The following is a 15,474-nucleotide window of genomic DNA, read 5'->3' as shown; positions in this document are numbered from 1 at the left end:
GATGTTGGGAAAACCGGATTTTCACATGCAAAGAATGAAGGTAAACCCCCTGCCCACACCATGTACAAGAATTAACTCAAAATGGATCAACAACCTACAACAACCTTACAATTCTTAGCAGAAAGCACAGGGGTAAACTAAAAGCATGACCAACAAAAGAAAAAATAGATAAATTGTATTTCATCAAAATTTAAAACTTTTGTGCATCAAAGGACATTATCAAGAAAGTGAAAAGACAACTGCAGAATGAGAGAAAGTGGTTGCAAATCATGTATGTGATAAGGGTTTAATTTCCAGAAAATATAAAGAACTACAGTGCTGCAACAAAAAGACAATAACCCAATTTAAAAATGGGCAAAGAACTTCAACAGACATTTCTCCAAAGAAGATATATGAATAGCCACTAAGCACATGAAAAGATGCCTGACATCATTAGTCATTAGGGAATGCAAATCAAAACCCAATGAGGTATCATTTCATACCCACTAGGATGACTATTATGAAAAAAAAAAAAGAAAAAAAGGCAAATCCAAGTGTCAGGGACAACGAGGAGAGCTTGGAAACCTCGTGCATTGCTGGTGAGGACGTAAAATGGTACAGTGCTGTGAAAACAGTTTGGTGGTTTCTCAAAAAAGTTAAACATATAATTACTGTCTGACCCAGCAATTCCGCTGCTGGGAATATGCTCAGAAGAACTGAAAATACGGGTTCAAACAGACATCTGCACGCCGACGTTCACTGCGGCATTGCTCACGGCTGCCAGAGGATGAAAGCAACCCAAGTGTCCGTCTCCGACACACGGACAGACAGGATGTGGTGCGTACGTATGACGGTACATCACTCAACCGTAAAAAGGAAAGACGTTCTGGTACATGCTACAACATGGATGAACCTTGACGTGGTGCGTACGTATGACGGTGTATCACTCAACCGTAAAAAGGAAAGACGTTCTGGTACATGCTACAACATGGATGAACCTTGACGTGGTGCGTACGTATGACGGTGTATCACTCAACCGTAAAAAGGAAAGACGTTCTGGTACATGCTACAACATGGATGAACCTTGACGTGGTGCGTACGTATGACGGTGTATCACTCAACCGTAAAAAGGAAAGACGTTCTGGTACATGCTACAACATGGATGAACTTGACAACATCATACTGAGTGAAATAAGCCAAACACAAAAGGACAAGCGTTGTGTGATTCCACTTACGTGATATGTCTACACTAGGCAAATTCATAGAGACAAAGTACAGAGGTTATCAGGGGCCAAGAGAGGTTATGGGGAGTTATCACTAAATGGGTAAAGAGTTTCTGTTTTGGGTGATGAAAAAGCTCCGGTGATGGATGGTGGGGATAGTAGCACAACATTGTAAATGTAATTAATGCCACTAAATTGTGCACTTAAATATGGCCAAAAAGTAAAAAAAAAATTATAATGGTCCAAATACCATTTTATTTTCTGCTCACATAACTGTGCTGGTAGATGAGCAGGGGGCAGGGAGACCTTGTTGGAGTCACTGCCATTTTTAAAGCACTTTTATTGAGATATATTCACACACCGTACTATCCATCGAAAGTGCACAGGGGCTCACAGTGTCATCACATGTTGTGCATCGATCACCACAATCTATTTTAGAACATTTCATTACTCAAAAACAAACAACAAACCAAAAAAAAACCCCCAAACGTTGCACACCCCCTATCCCCGCTGTCATTGCCCCCTAGCATTGGTGAGGTACGTTTGTTACCGTTGATGGAAGAAAAATACAATATTACCGTTAACCGTGGTCCCTAGTGTGCAGTTTGTGCTTTTTCCCCGTCTGCCTCTCTATCGTTAGCTCCTTGTAACGGTGACGTACGTTTGTTCTAGTTCATGAAATATCATTTTAATATTTGAACTATCAACCACAGCCATCGTCCTCCACAGCCTTCACTGCGGTGTACAGTCCTTTTTATCCTCTGGTTTTCCTTCTGGTGATGGACACGTCCCAAAACTTCCCCTTTCAACCACATTCACGCACAGAATTCAGCTGTTCAGTTACACTCCCCATTGGTCCTGCCGTCACCTCTATCCGTTTCCAGACATTTAAATTCAACCCAGTTACAAACGCTGCACCTCGTCAGCATCCGCTCCCACTCGGAAGCCTCGTTCTAGCTCCTGGTAACCTACATTCTAGGTTTTCTCTCCAGGCGTTCACTTCTTATAATTAGGCCATGTTAGTGAGCGCACGCAGGGTTTGTCCTCTTGTGTCTGCGTTTCGCTCAATCTCCTCAAGGCCCATCCACGTTGACTCACGTGAAGTTTAGGTTGTGTAACTTTTACCAAAATAAAACAACAAGAGCACCTTGACGCCCAGATGGGTGGGGGCGGCGGGCGCTGGCTTCTTCCTGCTGTGCAGCCTGTGCACGCCGCGAGCCCCTCTGGCCCAGTGTCCTCCTCCGTGCAGTGAGATGTGGCCGGGACCCCTCCTGACCCCCGGGACCCCCGCTTCACTCCATGTCAAGCACAGCTCTGGGCCTTCTACGTTTGCTAACTTGCGCCCCTGATGGACGAGGAAGCAGCGAGAGGCCAATAAATCCCTCGAGGTCACACAGCTAGCAGGTGGCTGCAGCGGACACACAAGTGGAAACGGCCGGGGAACCCCGTTCCTGTGCCTCACTTGCAGCAGCAGGAGGGCTGACCCCCAGCCTCCCACCGGGCAGCTCTCGGCCAACAACGCACGTGGGATTGGGGGTCGGCGCCCCGGCTCCCTCACCCTGGCTCCCGTGGCTCCCCTGCACGGTCGAGCTGACCGCACCCCTTCATCCGCTCCTTCCCCACTCCCCCGACGGCTCCAGGTCTGACTCGGAGGCACCCCCCACTCCCAAGACAGCGGCCAAGCCAGGGGTCAGACAGCCAGGCTCTAGAACCCGTGGTCTTAGCCCAGCTCTACAGACACCTCTTGTCGAGAGCCTGCGATACGGAAAGCCCTCCCTATGATGCCTGGTACCCAACAGGTGCTCAAAAATCACACCTGCCATTTTATTTGTACTGTCATGGTTGTCTGGAGTAGGAAGCACCCCCACACACACCCACTCCGCCTGCTTTGCAAAACACCCCAAGAATGCTCTTTTAGTCTCTACTTGCACACCTCCAGGGACAGGGGGCTCACCACCTCTCGAGGTCCCTTCTCTAACCATTTGGAAGCTTGGGCCTGCACTGAGCCTGCATCTGCTTCCTGCAGGCCCAGCCCTGCCTTCTGGGTGCTGTGAGAATTCTGCAGGGATGGGACGGCAGGAGGCCCAGGGCACCGCAGGATTTGGGGTGTCTGCTGCCACTCCCAGTCCTTCTTGGACTGCCGCACCCCAACCAGACCCAGACCTGGAAATTCTTCACCTCTTCCTCCTCCTCCTAGGCGTTCTCCACCCCTGAAACCCACGTGGAACACAGGTACGTAAGTATCACGTGAGCGTGAGTCCAAGGATCGTCAGGGCTGGGGTTTCCAGGTGAAAGGATTCTTTATCTTTTTTATTTTTTTGAAAAAATATTTGAACGGGGAATGTTTCGAGGAAGAAGAGCAACAGGCATGGGTGGTTGTGTTTTGAAAACCTGCCTTCCACGCCGGTGCAGCTCAGCCAGTCGGCTGGAATCGGATCCATCTCTCCCCGGCTCTAGGTTCGGAACTCGCATCGCAGAGCAGCCCACAGGCCCCGTGGTGGTGGTGACGACGCGGGCTCACGGCCAAGACTTAGAGCCAGGCCCTGGAGCCCCACACGGAGCCACATCCACGGGGAAACGGACACGAGCAACACACCCCACGGGTCGGAGGGGTGACAGCTTAGAGTGGGGGATTTGAGCTGGTCGGGGAAAAGCTTCACCTTCTCGGAAGGGACCTTGCTGTTTTCATTTGTTTCACTTCTCAATCGCGATGCAGCTCACGTGCAGGGTGCGCCCATGTCAGACGTACAGCTTGATGAACTTCTACTTTTGGGCCAATGCAACCACTGCCCTGACCAAGATCTAGAACATTTTCAGCCCTAGAAGGCCCCCTGTGCCCCCTCCCCAACCGACAGCCACGCCCCGCAGAGCACCCACTCTTCTCATCCCTTTTGCCGCAGATTAATTGTGTTTCTTTTTGAACTTCATACAAATGAAAGCACATAGCACGCGCTTGATCGTGTCCGGCTCCCTCACCAGCAGTGAGGCCAGCACACGCAGCGTCTGTCGTCTGTTCTTTCCAGGCCTGGACATGCCGCAGGGGTTGATGTTGTCTCCTGTGGGGAGACACGTGGGTTGCTGCCGTCTTCACCCACCACGAGTAAAGCCGCTTTGAGACAGCGGCGTTTGGAGCAGAGTAGAGGGTCACTTGACCTGTGGAGGCGGAGGGGGCAGGGGGGAACATTCCGGAAAGAGGGAGGACAGGAGCCGAGGCCTTGCCCTGGAGGGGGCGGAGGTCAGGAGGTCGTGGCTGCAGGGGAGCCGCTTCCTGGTCCATTTCAGAGGACCCAGGAGCACGTCCGAGCCAGCGGGTCGCCCTGCCCTGGGCCACAGCCTCCCTGGGGGCCTCGGTGGACTGTGGGGTCTCGTTCTACAAACCCCCGGCGGCCCCTGCAGCTGGGCTCAGGAGGCGGGTGGGCCCAGGAAAATGGCTTCAGGTGGGATAACCTGGGGTCCAGGCTGAGGCTGTGTGGGTGCAGTGGTGCAGGTTCAGTGCCCGATGCCAGCTCCCTGCACCCCACAGGCCGGGGCTGGGACCGGGCTCCAGGGGGGACCTCCTGGCTCCCCACCCTGGCCGCGGTGGAGGTGACGCCCTGACCCGTGGTTCCCCGGTGCTCTGGGGAGCCCTCCTGGGGTTTCTCTGCTGTCACCAGGCACCGTGGTGGGGCGGGATCAGTTTGCAGCACTCCTGGGAGAGAGGTGCACCCACCAGGCCCCCCAGGTACAGCCCGAGGCCCTGAGGGAGCTCAGCGAGGCCGCGGGCAACACCGAGCAGAGAGCTGGGGTCGACTGGGGGGCTCCAGGAGCTGTGCCCGTTCAGAAGCCAGGGTGCAGGTCACCGGGCCAGGGTGGAGTGGGGTGGGGTGGGGACGTGGCGTTCGTGCTTCGTGGGTGCAGCTTCTGCTTGGGGGGTGGGAAAGCCTGGGTCGTGGATGATGGCGCCGGCCCGTAATTAACTCCACCGAATCGTGTAAGGGCGAGGGGATAAAATGGGAGATTTTACCACGTATATACGTTACCATGAGAAAATTAAATAAATATATGTAGGTGTGTGTGTGTGTGTTCTTTAAACTATAAAACATCTATATTTCCTGCTGCCCCAGGCCCAACTTACCTGCCCTGTGAGGGGCACTTGGCACCCCAGGGAAGCCCACCGCCCACGACACCCCACGAGGACGGGGCCGCGTCTCCACCGCCAGCTCCGCCTCCCTCCTGCTGGTGACTGCGCCATAACCCCCGGGGCAGACCCCATCCTGTGGGCTCGGGTGGGGGCTCTCTCTCTGGCTGCAGGGTGGGCAGTCGGAACCACCAGGATTGGGGGGGGTACCCCAGGTTAAGCCACTCGAGAAGCTTCAGCGCGAGTCTTTGTTGTTCACTGCCCTATCTGCATTTCAAAAAATGTACATCTAAGTTTTTAAATTAGAGAAGTTGTGGGTTTACCCAACAATCACGCAGAAAATCCGGAGTTCCCACACACATACCCTCCCCCCCATTCTAGCATCTTGCTTTAGTGGGCGCCTTTGTCCCAACTCATGAAAGAATATTATTATAATTGCACCATTAATGATAGTCTGTGGTTTAGGTTAGGGCTCCCTTTTTGGGTTGTACAGTCCCATATTTTCATTTTTATAACTTTTATTCTCGTAGCTAGAGGCTACTGTAAACGATATATACTATGCACTGTATGTTACAACCTAAAATTTCCTCTGTTCAGCCACATTCAAATATAAAATTCAGTCTGTGCTGGTTTTAGAAGCCACTTTCCCTTTCGGGTAACCGTTGGAGGCTCCTGGGAGGTCGGTGGCCGGCGCCCCCGGGCGAGGGCAGAGGGTCGGGCCCCAGCCGGCTCCAGGGCCACCTCCCCGCTGCGACACCGGCGCTTTGCCGCCTACACCCGCGCGAGCAGAAGTGCATTCCTTCGCCCCGCGCCCCCCAAGGAGTCCTGGGGGTCAAAGTCCTCGGCCCGCCCCGGCCCGCAGGAATGCGAAGAGCCGGGCCTGGAGTGCGGCTCCCCGTCCGTCCGTCCGTCCGTCCGTCTGCTGTGCCGCCCTCTCCCCCGGGCCGGCTGGAGCCCTGGGCCACTCCCACCCGGGAGGGCGAGGGCACGGGCAGCCGGGGGTGCCGGAGGCCCTGGGGGTGAGGGCCCCCAGGGGTCGGGGGGGAGCCAGGGGTGCCCCCCGGGAAAATGGACCCGGGCCCACCCTTCTAGAAAGGGGGTGCTCTTGTGACACGGTGGAGAGGTTTGCATTCTGCACCTTGCTGCTCCTCGAGGCCTGTCCTGAACGCCACCTCCTCCATGCAGCCCACCGGGAGCACCTCCTGCACTGTGCCCCCGCCCGAGCCGGCCCGCAATACCCCATCCCCGGGCACACAGGGCGTGGCATCTGTCCTCCAAAGCTACCTCTTAGCACCCTGACGGCAGGGCCCCTTTGCTTGGGCTCTGGGCTGGCACCAAGAGGACCGTGAAATCCCAGCTGGGGCACCAGCCCGGGACGCCTGACCTGAGCCCCCGGTGGGACAGCGCCCCGGTGGGTGCGCAAAATGCAGCAGGAAGGTCTGGTTTTGTTTTGTTTTGTTTTGCTTTTTCTCTTATCAAGGCACCACTGTTGACCTCAAGCCCTGGAGTACACCAAATGGAATTCAGGTTTTTCCGCAAGAATCCCGGGCAAGAACTGCTAGATGTCTGTGGAGTCATTTCTATTTCAGAAAATGAATTCCAAAGAGGAAGAACAAAAAACGGCCCATTTTCATCCGCGTATCTCAGTGAAAGAGCCACACGCGTTTACACGGCCGGATGCAGTGGCTGCACACACAGAGCCTCTTGGCTGTTTTTTGCTTTTAGAAGAGGTGTCGGCCCCTGCCGGCAGCGGTGTCAAAAACCGTGGCCAAAACTGTTTTGATTTAAGTGCTTGTAAAATTAAAAAAAAAAATTAAATAGGGGCGGCTTGGACAGGGGAAAACGATTTCTGCCAAAAGTACATCCTATATGTGATGGTGCAAGTGTGGGTTGAGCAAAAGGGAAATTGATATACAGGCATGTACTTCCAAGATAAAAATGCTTTAAAATGTGAATCAAGTGCACAAAGTGCCAAAAAGAAAAAAAAAACGTAAGTTATGTCAACGCATATATATGCCAAATCTGGAAAATAGAGGAAAGAAGGGGCAGAATCAACTACTGCCAAAACAACCTAACTCAGCCAGGGTGAGACGGCTTGCGGGAGCCCCTCTTTTTCTTGTCATAAGGAAAAAAGGCGAATATTCATAATAGAGGACAATTATGCACCGCGTTTTTCTCGGTTAGTATGATATCACCTGTATCTGTTGGTGACATTCTGTAATCTCCATAAAAAGCAACTTAAGTGGCTGAAAACATTCCTTCCACTGGGGCCGAACCACGAGCCACGTCCTTTGCCAACTATTGCAGTGTCTTCTGGGACTTTCCAGCTTTGGGTTTTTAAAACGACACTCAAGTGTGTGTGCAAATCTTCGCCCACATTTTGCAGTATTTCTTAAGGATGGATTCCTAGAACTGGAATTCCTGAGTCAAAAGGAGGGTGGATTTTTAGGTTTCTTAGTCAGAGATCTCAAACTGATGTCCCCCGGGCCGCTTTGGCTCTTAGCTGACTTTGATTTGGCACACATAATTTTTTTTTAATGCGTGCTAACATTTAGTTTAAGATTTACGATTAAAATTCAGATTCCCAGCTTATCTTGGAAAATTACAAAGCTGCCCTTGTATCAAAAGACCCAATCTTATATTATCCACCTGGCCCCAGAGCACTTGAATTTGAGGTCCCCTACTCTAGGTTCCTATTACCAAATCACCTCCCAGAGAGGGTGTCCTCTGTTTACGCCGCCCCTCGGGGGTAGGAGAGACATTGTCACCAAACCTGGCTCCTTGTTTCTAGGGGGAAACCAAGGTTCAGAGATGTTCAGCAACTTGCTCAGGTCACACAGTCTGTCGGGACCAAGCCTGGACCAGAACCTGGATCTCCTAATCCCAAGCCCCAGGGCCCTTTGCTTTCCTCTGGTCTGGGAAGCAAAAGCTCAGGGCTGGCAGCTGCGTTTGAGGGTTTTCAACCCTCAGAAACTGAGCAGAGGCCCCTCTGGTGACCTCAGCTGAGATAAATTCCCCGACCGGATGGGGGACAGCCGGCTATCCTGGCCGAGTCTGCTATTTGATACCACTTACTTCACCATCTTCCACCTACACATGCGGGAAAAGCCACCTTGGGTCTTTTGCTTAAAAAAAAAAAAAAAAAATGTTACAGCAGATTTGGCCAAGAGCATTACCCTAAACTTGAGTAAGTACAAACATGTATCTGTTCTGTTTGCAAATAATAGAATATGCCTTGCACGGCAGGTGCCCAATATATGCTTGTTCGTCTCCGCAGTTCAGGTATCTTGTCGCTCCACCCCATGGATGGGTGAAAACAAAAGCTACCCACGTGGGGTGATTCAAAAAAGAGCCGTTGCTTAGGAGGGCGTGCGCCCTACATTTTCACGCCTGCGATCGTGCTGGGCTCCGCGGGAGAGCAGAACGAGGGCTCTGTGCTCAGCAGGCAGAGGGGCTGCAACTGCACCCGCGGGGAGCCGCCGCCCGCCCGGGGCCGGGGCTGAGCTGCACACCTGGCCGGAGAGGCGAGGCGGCGCCACCCCAGGGGGTGCAGGGGAAGCCGTCGCCGGGAGCCCCGGGCCTCCATTCCTGCCGAGCGTCACCTGCTGGGGGAGAGGCTCTTACCTGCCGCCAAGCCTGTGAGGCCCGCGGGCAACGTGTGACAGGGAGCCGGGCGGCGGGGGACGGGGACAGGCCCGGCGGCCTCACTGCGGAGCGGGCAGCACGGTGCACTCGGGGCTGGCAACCGGCTGCCCTCCCGGGGGAAGCGTCCGGCTGGAAGTGGGGATAGTGGATAATCAGATCCCTGCTTGCGCCCCTGAACTCCAGGCCTTTCGGGGATCATGACTTTAGCCGGATCCCTGTACAATTAGTTACATAAGGCTTTTCTTTAAATTCACTCACATTTAATGAAAAAACTTTGCTTAAGAAGATTCGCTCTTATATACTGCTGGTGGAAATGTAAAATGGTGCAGCCACTTTGGAAAACAGCCTGGTGATTCCTCAAAAATTAAACGTATAACTACGACACAAGCCAGGAATTCATGTCCCAGGTATAGATTCCAAAGAACTGAAGGGCAGTGTCCAAACAGAACCTCACACAGGGACGTTCAAAGCAGCTCCACGCACCACAGGCGAACAGTGGAAACGACCCAGGGTCCGTCCACGGATGGATGAGCAAATGGTGCTCTGACCAGACAACAGAATATTATTCAGCCGTAAAAAGGAACAAAGCCCCGATCCACATCACAACATGGATGAACCTTAAAAACATTATGCTGAGCAGAAGAAGCCAGAGACAAAAGGTCACATATCGTATAACACTGTTGACATGAAGTAGCCAAAATAAGCAAATCCATAGGGACAGAAAGCCGAAGGATGGTGTGGGCAGGGAGGGAGGGTGACTGCTTAATGAGTATGGGGTCTATTCGGGGTGACGAAAATGTTTTGGAACTAGATGGGGGTTGCACAGCATTGGGGATGTCCTAAATGCCAACACAATTAATTTTATGTTGTATGAATGTCACCTCAATTCAAATTAAAACTCTGTGGGGGTCAGACTCGGCCTGGCTGCTGTGACTCTCGGGCCGGCTGACTGCCACCCGGGCATCTCCGGCCTCGCTGGGTGTGAGGGGTGGGGAGACGCCCTGGGGGTCCGAGCGCCCGAGGCCCAGGCTGGCTCCCTGCTTGGCCCTGAGGCTGGGGGCCTTGGCGAGGGAGGGCCGTGCCCTGGGGACCCCCGGCCTCTGCGAGACCCCGTCCCCTTGGAAGGGAACTTTCAGAGAAGGGACTCCCCGGGGACTCCACGGGGACGGGCGGCTGGCCCTGGGCGCCACCTGACCAGGCCCTGTCCAGGGCACCCGACTCCCGTGCCCCCTGTGGGGAACCCCCAAACGACTGTGACTCGCCTCCCCCCGCCCAGGGAGAAGAGGGGGTGATTTCACTTCCTGGGATGCCCAAGCAAAGACCATGAAACGGGGTGACAATGGGAGCTTGCTCACTGTTTTGAGGTTGGGAACATGTACAAATCGAGGCGTCCTCGAGTCGATGCTTCACCCCGAGACTGTGGCATCCTGGGGCGCCCCTGCTCCAGGCCAGGCCCACCACGGCGCTCCCGGCCTCTCCCTTCCCTTCCGATTCCGTGGATTTCAGCTGCCGGCTGCCCCCCCACGGCTTTCTCTCCCTCTCCGTGTCCGAATGTCCTTCGGCTTGTAACAGACTCCAGGAACAGGATTCAGACGCAGCCTGGTTGTGCTGGGCCACCCCTGAACTGAAATCGCCTCATCAAAACGAAGTCCTTACAACAGGCTCGCACCGCAGAGTGGGTTCAGTTTAAGAACACATTTTTCTGGGGTGCAGATGGCTCCAAACCACCACAGTCTGGGAGTGGATACAAAAATCAAATTTAGTTTGATTTGTGGAAATAAAATACTGTGTCATCCCTTGCACACCCAAGTTTGCGAGTAATATTCACACCCACAGTAGTTCAAAGCCCAGTTTAACCAGCCTGGGAGGGGCCCCGACACACCCTCCGCCCGAGCACCCGCAGCTGACAGGCGTCGGGTCTCCTGTCGCGAGCCCGTCGGTGCCTTTCGGGGGGGGATGACACCCCAGATCCGGGTCCGACTTCCCACCAGGTGTGACACCGGGGAGGCAGCTGATACTTTTCCAGGCTACAGCAGGTCCTCGGGGACTGATGGTAAGAGCCACCCTCGGTTATAACCCATTCATCCTTCAACAAGCACCTCCCGAGCCCTGCGGCGTGCCAGGCCTTGTTCTAAGCGCTGAGACGCTGGAGCGAGTGAGTGGGTGCATTTCCTGTTGTCGTGGGACAAACATTTTCCTGAATAATATTATACATTGTTGAATAACAAACAAACAAATGCCATATAGTATAGCATGGGAGGAAAATAAAGCAGGGGAAGCGACTGAGCGTGACGGAGGAGTGTGTGTGTGTGCATTGTGTGTGCGTGTGTGTGTGTGTATTTGTGCACGGTGTCAGATCCATGGTCAGGGAAGGTCTTTCCGATGAAGTGGAATTCGGGTGGCAACCTGGGGTGCCCACGTGGGTGTCAAGGGAAGGGCTTTCTGACCTGAGGAGCAGCAGGAGCCAGCGCTGGGGCTTGGGGGGCAGCGGGAGAAGAGGGGAGCAGAGCAGGAAAAGCCTCGAAGCCAAAACAGAAACTTCAGCTTTTACTCTGAGCAGCACTCAGGTATGTTGTCACAATAAATTCATAAATACGTGTAGCAGATTATGGGGGTGGGGGTGGGATCATGCCCCCCCGAGATGGCCAAGCCTGATCTCCTGGTCCGGGGGTGAACTCATTATAAACAGCATCTTTGAAGATGTTACCAGGTAAGGTAAAGCCAGGTGGGCCTCAATCCAACACGGCTGGAGTACTTGCAAAGGGGAGGAGAAGCCGGGGAGACGGGCGGCCACGAGATGGGGCAGAGCTGAGCTGTGCATGGCTGCGGCCACCAGCAGGACGCGCGGCCTTCAGACAAAGCAGAACACAGCACCTCGATTCTGGATGTGACCTCTGGAGGGTGAGCCTGTAAATCCCGGCTGCTGAAGCCGCCCCAGCAAACTGAAGCAGGCAGCTAGGAAGAAGGAAAGACGGCGTCTGGCTCAGGGAAAGCTGAGAAGAACAGGAGCTGTGGGAAAGAGCACTGAAGAGCCAGGAGGAACGAGGCCGGCTGCCAGGGAGACCAAGGGTGCCCACTCTGAGCCCCTGGAGCCAGGTCCCCGGCTCCCGCCCCTGCTCTGGGGCGAAGGAGAGGCTGTGCTCTCGCCGAGGTGGGTGGGGACACGACGAGCCTGGATCAGCTGCATCCACAGGGAGGGAGCTGCCCTCGGCTCTGATGCCCAGACAATGCCCATCAGCTGCACCCACTGTGAGGACTTGAAATCCGCACCTTCTGCAGCTGGCAGGGGGAGGGCAGGGCAGAAGAGACGCCACGGCCACTCCAGGGGGGCTCTTCTGAGCTTGGCCACCACCTCGTCTTCAGGGGCCAAGAATACTTGGGATGGTGAACATGAACCCGATCAGCCAGGTTCTCCCTTTCTCCTCTCTGGGCACTTATTCTGTGACTCCCACTTTCTTCCTTCGGTAAAGCCGTGGTCTCCGGCATGTTCCCTATAAAATGAATGTGCTTTGCTGCTGGTTTTGCCACTTTGTTTTGGTTTTGCTAGAGCTGATGAAATGCAATGTACCAGAAATGGGTTGGCTTTTGTGAGAAACAAGCACTATTCCTAAAAAAGAATAAACACTCACCCGATTGTGGAGAAGAAAAGAATTTATTCATGATCTTGCAAGAACGGGCACCCAACCAAAATGTGGGGGTTGGTGCGCAGAACAATAGACCCAGCAGTATTTATTCCCTACGCCTAACCGCAGGTCCCTCCCCTGTTTCTCCATTGGCTGGATACTCCAGAGGTTACATTCTATTCCACAAGCCTAACTAGCCCGCCCAAATTGGAAACATTTGAAAAAAAGTCTCCTGTGCAAACTTGGAACGTTTGAAACAAGTCTCCACCCCTCTTTCCTTTGTTCTTGAGCTGCAGAGCCAGTCTGAGCTAGTTTGGTAACAACTTATGAAGCTGTTTAAGGAAACTTCCCCCCACCCCAGTCTCCACCTTGCAAGGACAGTGGGCGGATAAACAGGAGGACCGGCCACCGATTATAGCTTGGCTTCTTGACCCTCTGCCATTCCCCGGAGCTGCCCCCACCCTGTGTGAAAGCTAAACTTAATCTAATTCTCACACTTTTAACAATGGGGATTTATTATCTTACAAGTTTACCGTTCTAAGGCCATGAAAATGTCCCAACTGAGGCATCAACAGGACGGTTACTGGTGAGCTTGGGCTCCTCCACCACTCGGGAAGGCGCATGGCGGCGTCTGCGGGTCCTTCTCCCCCAGGGTTCAATGCTTCAGCTTCTGGCTTCAGGGGCCTCCTCTCAGCTTGTGTGTGCCCTTGTCTCTCAGCTTCTCTGGGGTGTTTTCCGTGAGCTTCTCTGTTTGTCGTACGTCCTTTATCCCCTCATAACGGACCCGGCTTGACTGGGCTGGGTCACGGCTCAACTGAAATAAACCTAATCAAATGGTCCCACCCACAGGAATGGATCAACTTAACATACTTTTCTGGGGTCCATAAAGCCTCGAAACCATCATGCACCCCACGGGGGGGTGTCCAGGTCTGAAGGAGCGGAGGTCCACAGCCAGACGTGAAGGGACGACGATGTGGAACGCGTGGGTCGGTCCCTGCTGTGGGCCAGGGTGTCTTGGCATTTGGACTAGATGATTCTCTGTCGTGGGGCCGTCCTGTGCATCGCAGGGTGCTGAGTGGCAGCCTCGGCCTCTAGACCCTTCCCCGCCCTTCCCCTGCCCGGCTGTCCGGACACTGCCACACGTTTCCTGGGGACAGAATTATCCGGGTTGAGAACTGTCAGTGGAGACAAAACATGAGCAGAAAGTGAAGGGGGATGTCCAAGACCTCCAGAGTGACCCGTCTTTCCAGCAAAAGCACAAAAACTCTGCCGCGTAAAAGCGAGCGTTTCGTTGGGTGGTGCTGCCGGCGGCTTCCAGGCCGTCCACGGGAGGAGTGCATTCGGGGGCCCACCCAGCACTCGCCCGGCGCTCTTGCTCCGCCGTTTCTCGCACAGTCACTATTCCGAGGGTCACGCACCGCGCCGTGTGCTGGGAGGCAGGCTCGGGCAGTCATCCACAGACACTCCGCACACCGTCCACCACCAGCCGGGCTCTGCCCCAGGCAGCTGAGGCACAGCGGCCAGAAAAGCAGGTGCTTTGTGCTCCAGGAGACATTTCTCTACGTGTGGGTTTATGTACGCAGACGACTAATAAGTCAATGAATAAAGAAACCAGGTGGGTCAGTTTGGATATATTATGTCCCCCAGAAAAAGCCACCTTCTTTGATGCAATCTTGTGTGGGCAGATGTATTAGTGTTGATTAGATTGTAATTCTTTGCTTGAGTGTTTCCATGGAGATACGACCCACCCAACTGTAGGTGATGACTCTGATTGGATAATTTCCATGGAGGTGTGGCCCCAGCCATTCAGTGTGGACCTTGATTAGTTCACTAGAGCTCTACAAAAGCTCAGACAGAAGGAGCACACGGCTAGCTGCAGCTGAGAGATGCATTTTGAAGACAGCCATTGGAAGCAGAGTTTTGCTGCTGCTTTGAGGTGCTCGCCTAGAATCTGCCTGGAGCAGCTGACACAGAGACATTTTGGAGAACGCCATTTTGAAAAACAACCTGGGAGCAATCAGACACCAACCACATGCCTTCCCAGCTAACAGAAGTTTTCCGGATGCCAATGGTCTTTCTTTAGTGAAGGCACCCGATTGTTGAAGCCTTACCTTGGACACATCATGACCATAAGACTGTAACTTTGTAACCAAACAAACCCCCTTTGTAGAAGCCAATCCATTTCTGGTATTTTGCATTTTGATAGCATTATCAAACCAGAACACTAGGCAATTTTGGAAAACTATTAGTGGACTGAGAACACCAAGGGGTCTTTTAGTAGGGGCTGGGGATGAGAAGTGCCATCTTAGGGAAGACCCTGAGGAGATGGTACTGGGGTAGCCATGGGGTGATAATGTGAGAATTAGATTTAAGTTTAGCTTTCACACAGGGTGGGGGCAGCTCCAGGGAATGGCAGAGGGTCAAGAAGCCAAGCTGTAATCAGTGGCCAGTCCTCCTGTTTATCCGCCCACTATGTCCTTGCAAGGTGGAGACTGGGGGGGGGGGGGTGGAGGTTCCTAAAACAGCTCCATAAGTTGTTACCAAACTAGCTCAGACTGGCTCTGCAGTTAAAGAACAAAAGAAAGGGGGGTGGAGACTTTATTCAAATGTTTCCAATTTGCTCAGGCTAGTTAGGCTTGTGGAATAGAATGTAACTTTTGGAGTATCAGCCACTGGAGAAACAGGGGAGGGACCTGCGGTTAGGCGTAGGGAATAAATACTGCTGGGTCTATTGTTCTGGGCGCCAACCCCCTCATTTTGGTTGGGCGCCCGTTCTTGCGAGACTGTGAATAAATTCTTTTCTTCTTCACAATCGGGTGAGTGTTTATTCCTTTTAGGAATAGTGCTTCTTTCTCACAATGAGGGGCAGCACGTCCCAGGCAGAGGG

This window comes from Choloepus didactylus, chromosome 18, assembly GCF_015220235.1.
Source record: "Choloepus didactylus isolate mChoDid1 chromosome 18, mChoDid1.pri, whole genome shotgun sequence".
NCBI lineage: Eukaryota > Metazoa > Chordata > Mammalia > Pilosa > Megalonychidae > Choloepus > Choloepus didactylus.
Note: the sequence above shows the minus strand (reverse complement) of the source record.